The sequence below is a fragment of the Chelonia mydas genome, chromosome 3 (assembly GCF_015237465.2).
Source record: "Chelonia mydas isolate rCheMyd1 chromosome 3, rCheMyd1.pri.v2, whole genome shotgun sequence".
NCBI classification, from domain to species: Eukaryota; Metazoa; Chordata; order Testudines; family Cheloniidae; genus Chelonia; species Chelonia mydas.
In genome coordinates, this window is record NC_057851.1 from 23821043 (window position 1) to 23832838 (window position 11796).

General features: G+C 41.1%; 2 pseudogenes; both read right to left on the minus strand.

Moving 5' to 3' along the window:
* Positions 1 to 5316: 5316 nt before the first annotated feature.
* Positions 5317 to 5867, minus strand: LOC122464842 (annotated as a pseudogene).
* A 42-nt stretch (positions 5868 to 5909) lies between these two features.
* Positions 5910 to 7731, minus strand: LOC102929810 (annotated as a pseudogene).
* Positions 7732 to 11796: the final 4065 nt, after the last annotated feature.

The window sequence follows — 11796 nt, forward strand, 5'->3', positions numbered from 1 at the left end:
TATTAAAGAGTCTATATTCCAGCAAATCACTAGATTTTTTAAAAAATCATGTTTTAGATTGTTTTCCAAATGTATCCTTAGTATCTTTTTATTGCTGGTCCCTTTCCTACTCTCATCAAAATCGATGGATGTCAAAACTCATATTGATATCAGGAGGAGGTATTGTTATGGCCACCTCCTGGCCAGGCCTGGTATTGTGATGGCCACCTCCTGGCCAGGATAGTGTAGCAGCTTTCATCCCATATGGTGTCCCCTGCCAATGGTCGCTCCATTGTTGCAGTAGTCTTTCTTAACGTAATTCACAGTGCTCTCTCTTCACAACTCAGCCCTCTAGCTAGGTCACTGTGTGTCCCCCTTGGTAGCCTCGCCGATCAGCTGTCCAGATGGTGCCCCTAACAGCCCTGCACCGCTTCCCACTGGCAGGCAGGGAAATGCAGCCCCCCACTTCTATGCTGGGTCCTAACCGAGGGACCCTGTGTACAGCAACTATGGTCTACTTGCTCCCAGTCCATATCGCTATTTCCCTGGACTCCTTCCTCCTTTCTTTCTCTATCTTATGGTCCTATCCCCCTCTGGGTTTGCCGACCTAAATTCCTTCCTCCCAGGGAGCAACTGTAGACTACTCCCTCCCCTGGCCCTGACTTCTTGCCAAACTCTGTAGCCCCAAACAAACCTCCCTTCTCCCAGGAAGTGACTGCAGATTACTTCCCCTGCAGTCCCCTTCTTTTCTTTTCTTTTCTTTTCTTTTCTTTTCTTTTCTTTTCTTTCCTTTTCTTTTCCAGCCTTAGCATGTGGGGGGTTCTAATCATCACCTACTGCAGTTTTCACATAAGCTAAAATCTATTTCCTCTCACCCAGTCTTGTATCCATAAAAAAGCAAAAGTAATGCTTTATTAATGCTATTAAACTTTCCCGGTACTTTCACTAATCTTTTCAGACTATATTCTTTCACCTTGAGGTATCTCAGTTCTTCATAAAGAATCTTTCTTTCTGTGTAATTCTCCTTGTATTGCCACAGCAGATACTCAACTGTTTCTTCGGCTTTGCATGTGTCGCACAACCAGTTTTTGTACTTGTTTAGTAATATAAATTACCATTCAGGTCACAGTGACCTGTTGGCAATCTAAATTGGAATTTCACTTCTTTTATCTCAGCTATTAAGTATGCCATTATCCTCAAGTTTCACAGAACCTTCATCCATGATGTAAAACTGGTCTTATTAATACCCTATATAGCATCAGCAATGTATTCTTGTCTGCACCCCAATTTTTCCCAGCAATACTTTTAAGCAGATGTATCCTGTCTTTTCATTTAGTCTTTATATGATCCTTCCAAGTTGGTTTGTTATCGAACATAACTCCTTAGAACTACATGTATTTTTTCTGTATAGAGATATAGGTTCCATTCTTCCCCAACCTTCTTTTTTGTGAAGATCTTTCCATTTGTTTTACCATGTGTCATAAAAATAAAGGGAAGGGTAACCACCTTTCTGTATACAGTGCTATAAAATCCCTCTTGGCCAGAGGCAAAACCCTTTCACCTGTAAAGGGTTAAGAAGCTAAGATAACCTTGCTGGCACCTGACCAAAATGACCAGTGAGGAGACAAGATACTTTCAAAGCTGGAGCGGGGGTGGTGGGGGAACAAAGGGTCTGTCTGTCTGTGTGATGCTTTTGCTGGGGACAGATCAGGAATGCAGTCTCAGAAACTCTGTAAGTAAGTTAGTAGGTAATCTAGCTAGAAATGCATTAGATTTCCTTTTTTTTAATGGCTGGTAAAATACGCTGTGCTGAATGGAATGTATATTCCTGTTTTTGTGTCTTTTTGTAACTAGAGGGATTCTCTATGTTTTGAATCTGATTACCCTGTAAGGTATTTACCATCCTGATTTTTACAGAGGTGATTCTTTTACCTTTTCTTTAATTAAAATGCTTCTTTTAAGAACCTGATTGCGTTTTCATGGTTCTTAAGATCCAAGGGTTTGGGTCTGTGTTCACCTGTACAAATTGGTGAGGATTTTTATCAAGCCTTCTCCAGGAAAGGGGGTGTAGGGCTTGGGGGGATATTTTGGGGGAAGACATCTCCAAGTGGGCTCTTTCCCTGTTCTTTGTTTAACACGCTTGGTGGTGGCAGCATAGGGTTCAAGGACAAGGCAAAGTTTGTACCTTGGGGAAGTTTTAACCTAAGCTGGTAAGAATAAGCTTAGGGGGGTTTTCGTGCAGGTCCCCACATCTGTACCCTAGAGTTCAGAGTGGGGAAGGAACCTTGACACCAAGTGAGAACTTAAATCTCCAAGTATATCCCCATTCTGAAATCCTCCTGAGTACCTCACTGGTTCTCTCCATAGCTATCCTACGTCTTCTATGTTTGGCCTATATAGCACGGTCATCTGCAAATAGGGTAATACTAATTCCTGCCTGTATATTCCCCAGAAAATCATTAATCATAATATTAAACAGAGTGGGCTGATAACACTCCCCTGTGGAGTGCCATTAATAAGTTTATAAATATTCGACAAAGCCTTGCATAATTCTATGACTTCAGAAGCGTAGGGGACAATTTCCTGGTGCAAGTGCTAGGGGAGCCAACTAGGGGGGGCGCTTTTCTTGACCTGCTGCTCACAAACCAGGTAGAATTAGTGGGGGAAGCAAAAGTGGATGGGAATCTGGGAGGCAGTGACCATGAGTTGGTTGAGTTCAGGATCCTGACGCAGGGAAGGAAGGTAAGCAGCAGGATACGGACCCTGGACTTCAGGAAAGCAGACTTCGACTCCCTCAGGGAACAGATGGCCAGGATCCCCTGGGGGACTAACATGAAGGGGAAGGGAGTCCAGGAGAGCTGGCTGTATTTCAAGGAATCCCTGTTGAGGTTACAGGGACAAACCATCCCGATGAGTCGAAAGAATAGTAAATATGGTAGGCGACCAGCTTGGCTTAATGGTGAAATCCTAGCGGATCTTAAACATAAAAAAGAAGCTTACAAGAAGTGGAAGGTTGGACATATGACCAGGGAAGAGTATAAAAATATTGCTCGGGCATGTAGGAAAGATATCAGGAGGGCCAAATCGCACCTTCAGCTGCAGCTAGCAAGAGATGTCAAGAGTAACAAGAAGGGTTTCTTCAGGTATGTTGGCAACAAGAAGAAAGCCAAGGAAAGTGTGGGCCCCTTACTGAATGAGGGAGGCAACCTAGTGACAGAGGATGTGGAAAAAGCTAATGTACTCAATGCTTTTTTTGCCTCTGTTTTCACTAACAAGGTCAGCTCCCAGACTGCTGCGCTGGGCATCACAAAATGGGGAAGAGATGGCCAGCCCTCTGTAGAGATAGAGGTGGTTAGGGACTATTTAGAAAAGCTGGACGTGCACAAGTCCATGGGGCCGGACGAATTGCATCCGAGAGTGCTGAAGGAATTGGCGGCTGTGATTGCAGAGCCCTTGGCCATTATCTTTGAAAACTCGTGGCGAACGGGGGAAGTCCCGGATGACTGGAAAAAGGCTAATGTAGTGCCCATCTTTAAAAAAGGGAAGAAGGAGGATCCTGGGAACTACAGGCCAGTCAGCCTCACCTCAGTCCCTGGAAAAATCATGGAGCAGGTCCTCAAAGAATCAATCCTGAAGCACTTAGAGGAGAGGAAAGTGATCAGGAACAGTCAGCATGGATTCACCAAGGGAAGGTCATGCCTGACTAATCTAATCGCCTTTTATGATGAGATTACTGGTTCTGTGGATGAAGGGAAAGCAGTGGATGTATTGTTTCTTGACTTTAGCAAAGCTTTTGACACGGTCTCCCACAGCATTCTTGTCAGCAAGTTAAGGAAGTATGGGCTGGATGAATGCACTATAAGGTGGGTAGAAAGCTGGCTAGATTGTCGGGCTCAACGGGTAGTGATCAATGGCTCCATGTCTAGTTGGCAGCCGGTGTCAAGTGGAGTGCCCCAGGGGTCGGTCCTGGGGCCGGTTTTGTTCAATATCTTCATAAATGATCTGGAGGATGGTGTGGATTGCACTCTCAGCAAATTTGCGGATGATACTAAACTGGGAGGAGTGGTAGATACGCTGGAGGGGAGGGATAGGATACAGAAGGACCTAGACAAATTGGAGGATTGGGCCAAAAGAAATCTGATGAGGTTCAATAAGGATAAGTGCAGGGTCCTGCACTTAGGACGGAAGAACCCAATGCACCGCTACAGACTAGGGACCGAATGGCTAGGCAGCAGTTCTGCGGAAAAGGACCTAGGGGTGACAGTGGACGAGAAGCTGGATATGAGTCAGCAGTGTGCCCTTGTTGCCAAGAAGGCCAATGGCATTTTGGGATGTATAAGTAGGGGCATAGCGAGCAGATCGAGGGACGTGATCGTTCCCCTCTATTCGACACTGGTGAGGCCTCATCTGGAGTACTGTGTCCAGTTTTGGGCCCCACACTACAAGAAGGATGTGGATAAATTGGAAAGAGTCCAGCGAAGGGCAACAAAAATGATTAGGGGTCTAGAGCACATGACTTATGAAGAGAGGCTGAGGGAGCTGGGATTGTTTAGTCTGCAGAAGAGAAGAATGAGGGGGGATTTGATAGCTGCTTTCAACTACCTGAAAGGGGGTTCCAAAGAGGATGGCTCTAGACTGTTCTCAATGGTAGCAGATGACAGAACGAGGAGTAATGGTCTCAAGTTGCAATGGGGGAGGTTTAGATTGGATATTAGGAAAAACTTTTTCACTAAGAGGGTGGTGAAACACTGGAATGCGTTACCTAGGGAGGTGGTAGAATCTCCTTCCTTACAGGTTTTTAAGGTCAGGCTTGACAAAGCCCTGGCTGGGATGATTTAACTGGGACTTGGTCCTGCTTTGAGCAGGGGGTTGGACTAGATGACCTTCTGGGGTCCCTTCCAACCCTGATATTCTATGATTCTATGATTCTATGATTCTAAGTCTCTTACCTGCCAGAACAGTCGTCCTTTTATTCTACTTCCTGCTAGTTTATACAGCAAGCCTTTCCTCCATAGCATGTCATATGCTTTTTCAATGTCCAGAAAGACAATTATAATAAATTCTCTGTTCCTCCTGGTTTTTTCTAGTTGTTTCTAGTCTTACAATATTATGAACTGTGCATATTCCATTCCCAAAACCAGGACACAGTTTATAATTTCATTTTTTCAAATATGCAACTAATCTCTCATTTATCATTCTTTCCATAATTTTGCCAACACACACGATGTGAGGACAATAGGTCTATATGCAGCAGGTCTTGTAATTTGCCAGATTCTCCTATTGGTATAACCACTGCTTGCTTCCTTTATGCTGGTAGTATTCCCTTTCCTCATGTCATTATATAATTTCAATTAAATTCTTAAACTCCCTTATAAGATTTCATACAACTGTCAAGCAGAAATAGTCAGCCATCCTGCATTTTGATGAGTCCCTTTTGATAACCCCAGATCTGGTCATCTAACCTAGCATCTTCTGTAACCTGTGCTCTGAGAAGATTCAAATAATCTATATTTCTCTCAGTTGACATAAACTGTCCAGTTTCCTTATTTCAAATTCTGAAGTATATATGTTTCTGTAATAAAGGATGTAGAGAACCTGTTTGGTGATAGCCACTTAATTTACACACGTCTGGGATTTCATTTGATGACAACAGAATCTGACACCTTCTATAATTACTGTACTAATAGATTACCCACATTCCACGAATAACTTGAATTGAAGGTATTTGAGGATTATATCCTTGGAATTGAAGATTTAAGATTTCTATAGTAAATTCAGTTTTCTTCCCCTTGAAATCTTCCTTTTTCAAACAGAACTATGATTGGCTCAGAAAGCTTAATGTTTATAACATATAGAGATTTAAGGCTTGTTTGGGGTGGATATCCCATTGCAGACAATTAGGATAGGTTCCTTCTTCTAACACATACTGACTACCAGAGAACTTCTTTATAATATGCAATCCAGCTGCCATCCAAACTCTTTCAAGATGTTATAGCAAATGAAACATCAATATAATTGGTGTTTTTCTCAAATATTTGACTGTAACCTTTGAATTCTGGTTATGAAAATAACTGGACGTTGAATTTCCCCATTTGGCTATTGATGGTATCCACAACTATGGACTAAATTGAAGAGATCTTACAATTTGTGGCTCGCTCAAGCCTCAGTGTTGGGATACAGTCCTCTATCAAGTATGTATTGGTCTCCTGTAAAGTCAGGATTCTCATAGACAACCCACTCTCCACTTAACACGTTTATGGATTGTGTCCTCAGCCATTCCAAGTGTCTCTCAAATTGGAAATAATTCCTAAAACATCAGTATTGTAACCTTTAGTCCCAAAGTATTTTTCACTGATCATATGGGGGTTTGTGAAATCTCCTGGAATAGGTTGCAGTGACTGTAGCTCTTCACTGTAACCACCCCAATCTTTCCATTCCTGGTACACACCTTCCTCCAGCAAATGATGACCTGCAAACTAATTTCTTGTAAGCAATCCAAATGCCCCCCAACACTTTTATGGACCCAACTGATGTCAATGGCAGTGTCTTCTTTTCTCCCAGTACTTCTTTTTGCTTTTCTTCCTCAGTAAGTGTGAGTATTTCTGATTCCAGTTTCATATATTTCCCTTCCAAGAGAGAGTTCTCATAAATTATTACCTTTGGTTCTCCAATGGATTCAACGTTGTGGCCATCCATTTTCAAGAGTCTATCTCATGGACCTAATCTATACTTTCATCTTCTCCCAAAACGCTAAATTAGGATATTCACCAGGCTCTAACATTAAAGGGACTCCCTTGAAACCAGGTTCTTCATAAATTAGCCCTATGCTCCAATTTACCTTTAGAAAACAAGTCTGCTGCCTTGTGCCAAATATACGTGTTTCCTCTCTGTCGTCAAAAAATGAAGTTATAATTCCTACCTCCTTCTGGTTCCCATACAAGTCAATTTGGCAGATCCTTTACTACATGTTTAATTTAACTAGTCATTGCAACCTTAGCAAATATACATTAATCTTTTTCTTCTGAAGTATTTTCACCCCAAATATTCGTGAGTTCCTGTTCTCCTTCTTCCAGATGAATAGAGGTCCTTCAAAATTTGGTTTCTCATACAGAATTCAGCTTTCACTATGTACCATTCTTGTGAAGGTTTGTTTCACTATATATCAGCATCTGGTCAGGTCTGGGATGGATTTTATTTTAGCTGTTTCCTGAAAATGCCTCCCCATTAATAAACCAGCAGGGATATTTGGTTCATATCAGCTAGATTTTAATGAGCTTGAGAAATTTTTGTCAGTGCTTTCATAGTTTGGCATTTGTAAATTTAGTTCTTTTTTGACATTATCTGTTTGCAAATATTTTTCCATATGACTTGGAACTTTTGAATCTGACAGCGTCTCAGACCTTTGAGGTATTTTGAATGATCTGGCTGCATCAAGTTATAAAGCAGGCATCCCTGGGGAGTAAGCTGTGAAAGTTGTTCTGATGGTGTTTACTAAGGTTACAAAGGGAGTAAATATCTTTTCTTTAGTTGTAAATATTAGCAAGCTTGAGAAGACAGTACTTTTTCTAGACGGAACCGCTTAATTTCACCATCTTTACCATCCTTGTTCTCTTTTCCATTTACTTCCTGAATCAGTGCAGGTTAATCTCTTTTGGATGACTTCAGTAATTTGAAAAGTGTACTTTGTTCTGTAGATGCACGCTTGGGTCTGACTCTGGCTTCGGTTTCTAGGCTTTGTACAGGTGAGTCGCATCATACGCGCGTTTAACTTATGTGAATTCTACTATACGCGCTCGGCAAAAAAAAAAAAAGATACTTGTAAATAGTGCGGGCGATTCTGCCCACCATTCCACTCAATGAATGTGAGTGCGCGTGAGATAGGAGACGTGAATCTGCTGTTCCCTCAGTTGGTCTCAGTTCCCGTGTGCCTCTCATAGAGTGAGCATCTCACCATGCTGATTGTAATTCTAGTCTTTAAAATTATGTATTTTTTGTACAACATGGCCCCTAAACACAAGCCAACTACTTCATCTGGTGCTCAACCGAAGAAATAGCGATCTGTTCCAACGCTGGAGGAAAAACTGGCTGTGTTGGACTTATTGAGAGATGGTATGTCGGTCTCCAACGTGGCGCATACATATGGCCGCAACAAATATATCAATAATAAAGCCTCTGGTCTAGATCCTCAACTGATGTAAATCAGCATAACTCAATTTCCTTCAAGGGAACTATACAACTTTACACCAGTTGAGGACCAAGCCCAAGTGCCTGATATTCAACAGGTATAAATTGATGCAATTATAGTAAATTACATGATCTGAGAATATGGTCCAATAGACATTACGCAGATTCTAGTTTGTGTGTTTCCATGGAAACACATTTGCATGTATAGTATATTGCTAATAATTGTCAATCATTTACCAACTCATTAAAATAACACGAGGGAAACATATTTCTCCTTTTCCTTTAGCAGGTTTATAATATGAACTGTGCAATAAACAAAATCTAAACTTTACTGTCAATATTAACAACATTTTACTTGTGGTTCTTCAGTTTTCTTCTTTACTGTTATCTCTATTTTAATTCAATTTCCAATTTAAAACAATATATATTTGTCTTCCGTTATAACAGACCCATATTACTGAGTATACATGTATATTTTATTCATCCATCTCAGTAAAAGTGCATTCAATTTCAAAATATTTTCTTTATTGTTAAAATGGCTCTAAAATATTACATTGTAAATGGAAATTGGTTTCACTAAGTCTGAAACCACTTCTGAAGCATAAAGACTTAAATGGAAAAAACGCTTTCCAGCACTGTATTGGATTTAAAATAGCCAGTATTAGGTGAGACACAAAAGGCCTGCTAGAGACAACTGGTCAGATTCAAAGTGTTTATTCTTCTCTAATACTGATATCATTTTGTATCTGTTGCTTCGCTAGGTGGTTTGAGTGTAATGTAGTGCTCTTAATGTCAAGGTCTTAAACTTAATACAGAAGAATGGTCCAGTGGTTATGGCCCTAGCCTAAGACTTGAAAGACCAGGGTTCAATTTCCTGCTTTTTGTGCGATCTTGGCCTCCCTGTGCCCTACTTTCCTGTCTGTAAAATGTGGTTAATAGTACTTTCTTGCCTCAGAAGGGTGTTGTGAGGACAAACACATTACAGATTATAAGGAGCTTAGACACTATGGTGATGGGGACCACTAAGTATGCCTTACGTGGATATCCTCTTAGTATCTATACCTATCCCCTACATTCATCTCATGTATTCTAGTTAGATACTGGAGAAATCTGGGGTTTTAAAAGAAAAGTTCACTCATGGCCATGATGTGGCAAAGCAAGTAGAACTATAGTAGCTTCAGCAAACTTAACATACTGCCTTTATGTGGATGAAAGGCTAGAGCAGGGGTTCTCAAACTTTTTTTGTTGGACTTCCCTTTGAAAATATTTCAGGCTGTGATGGCCGCACCCCCCCACCAAAAAAGTGATAGGAAATTATTGTACGTACTCATAAGAGCACTAAATGAAGCATGTAATCATTATCCCTGCAGTCAAAGATGCTGAAGCCTTTCAGAAAGTGTAAAGCAACAGTTTTCAGGAATAAATATGTGGACATTTAAGAAACATGGCGTTTTTTTTTGCAGGGGTGGGAGGGAATAGACAACAGGGCACAGTTTGGGGAGCTGGAAGCCTTTTCCTGTGATTTTGGCAATAATCATAACATTGTCCCAAGCACTGTGGCTTTATACGCAACTATATACAAACAAGTTTCTGGATACTTAATGCGAACGTGCTGCTTCTTTAAGGACACAATTATTTTAATCCAGGGAACTGATATCTTTACATTGTTTGTGCCCAGTATTTATTCTTTAAGTACATCAAAGCTGAAAAGCCAGATTTGCATAAGTAAGTGATTGGAAATGGGAGAAGCACTTTACTTGCTGCAGTTGAGATTTGGGTGTAGGCTGCTTTGAGAGAAATTCAGAAGTCAGTCAGAGGCTGGGATTGGAATTGGTGCTTCAGAATGGAATCACATGAGATGTCAATCATTTCCTCTTGAGTTTTCAAGGTGAGAGTTTTATTAGGAGACAACTGGCAGTCAAATAGATTCCTTATCCAATTAAATGTGATTAGGTCACAATCAGTAAAATATTTCAAAAACTGGACTCAGAGTGTAGAGACATGTTCAGTTACATGTTCTTGTATATCCCCAATAGTGACATCATTGGATGAGAATTCCAGGAGATTGTTCAGTGTTGAAAATATTTGAAAATGTTTGTTGTTGACTTGTGACTTCCAGAGATCCAGTTTTTTAGTAAAGGCATTAATTTTGTCATTGAGTTTGAGAATGTTAGTTTATTTTCCTTGTAGTGACTCATTCAATGAATTTAAACAATCAAAAATGCCTGCTAGATATGCGAGTGTTACCAACCATTTGGTAGCACTTAAATGCTTCGTCAGAGAGGAATCCACTTCAGTCAGAAAAAAACGCACTGCATCTCTCAATTCAAACAGATGAGTTAGAACCCTTTCCTGTGTCAGCCAGCAAACCTCTGTGTGCAGTAATAAGTGCTGATGCTCCAATCCCATTTCTCCAAAGAGACTTTTTAAAAGGTCATGAATTCAGTGGCTTTGCTTTAATAAAAATAACAACTGTTACATCTTGATTCAAAATTGATTTAAGATAAGGATCCATGTTCATGCTAGCAAGAGCCTCCCTGTGAATCATTCAGTGTCCACTAGGCTTCTGGGGCCACTTCTGTAAGTCTGCCTAGAAGTCCATGCTTGGTACCAGGCATAGCTTTTGCAGCATCAGTGCAGATTCCTACAGAGCTGTTCCAGTTAATGTGTTACCCCATCATAAAGGCAGTGCCTTGCAGAAGAGAAAGTCTTCTTTACCTGTGTTTTCTCCAATGTACCGAACATAGACCAGTAACTGTGCTGCTCCTGAAACATCGGTGGATTCATCAGTCTGTAAGGAAAAGAACTGCTCTTGTTAATCCTTTCCATCACTCGCTCTCATATGTCATTGGACATATTGTCAGTATGACAACTCATTGTATCATTTCATAGTGGAATAGAGCTCAGCTGAGTGGCAGAATCTTTGCCAATCATAATCTCACATATTTGTTTAGCTGCAGGAAGAATAAGAGAGGCTTTTTTGCCCTGGTGATTAAAAGTGAAACACCATAAGATGTCTCCAGAGTTTTGGCTGTCACAGTTGCTGATTTATGTATAACAGTTTTTCGTTGCTCAAGTTCATGAAGGTTTCTTTTAAAAAATTCAACATACATAAGTCACTGAATTTCATTTGGTTTTAGGCTGTTATTGCCCAAAACTTCACTGCACAAAACACGCTGGGGACTTGAATATCTTCTGAGCCAGTGTAAGTAAATCCAAATGCCAAAGAAAAACGAGCATTTTCTGTTTTTTGGGCTTTTTTACCGCTCAGAGTGGTTTCCTTTGTCAGTGAGGACCCTGGGGTTCAGAGGTGCATATGTATGTCAGTTCAGCTCTCACCCAAGGAAAAGGGCACCTTGCTTGCTCTGCCAGCTGAGCACTTGCTCTGGCTCACTGCCTGGCCACCTCGCCAGCCCACTGTCAGTCACCTTCTGCTGCCACTGGCCTCTCTGCTGTGACCTCTGCAGGTCAGTTTCTTAGTGATTTTCAGCTCTTTGCAGGCTGGGCAGAAACACTGCCCTATCAGAAGCAATTTCACCTCTCATCTGAGCTCATTTACATAACAAAAATGCTCCTCATAAAGCCTATTTAGCTCTATCTTTGAACAGTGGGGAGGAATAGGTTAAACCAGGC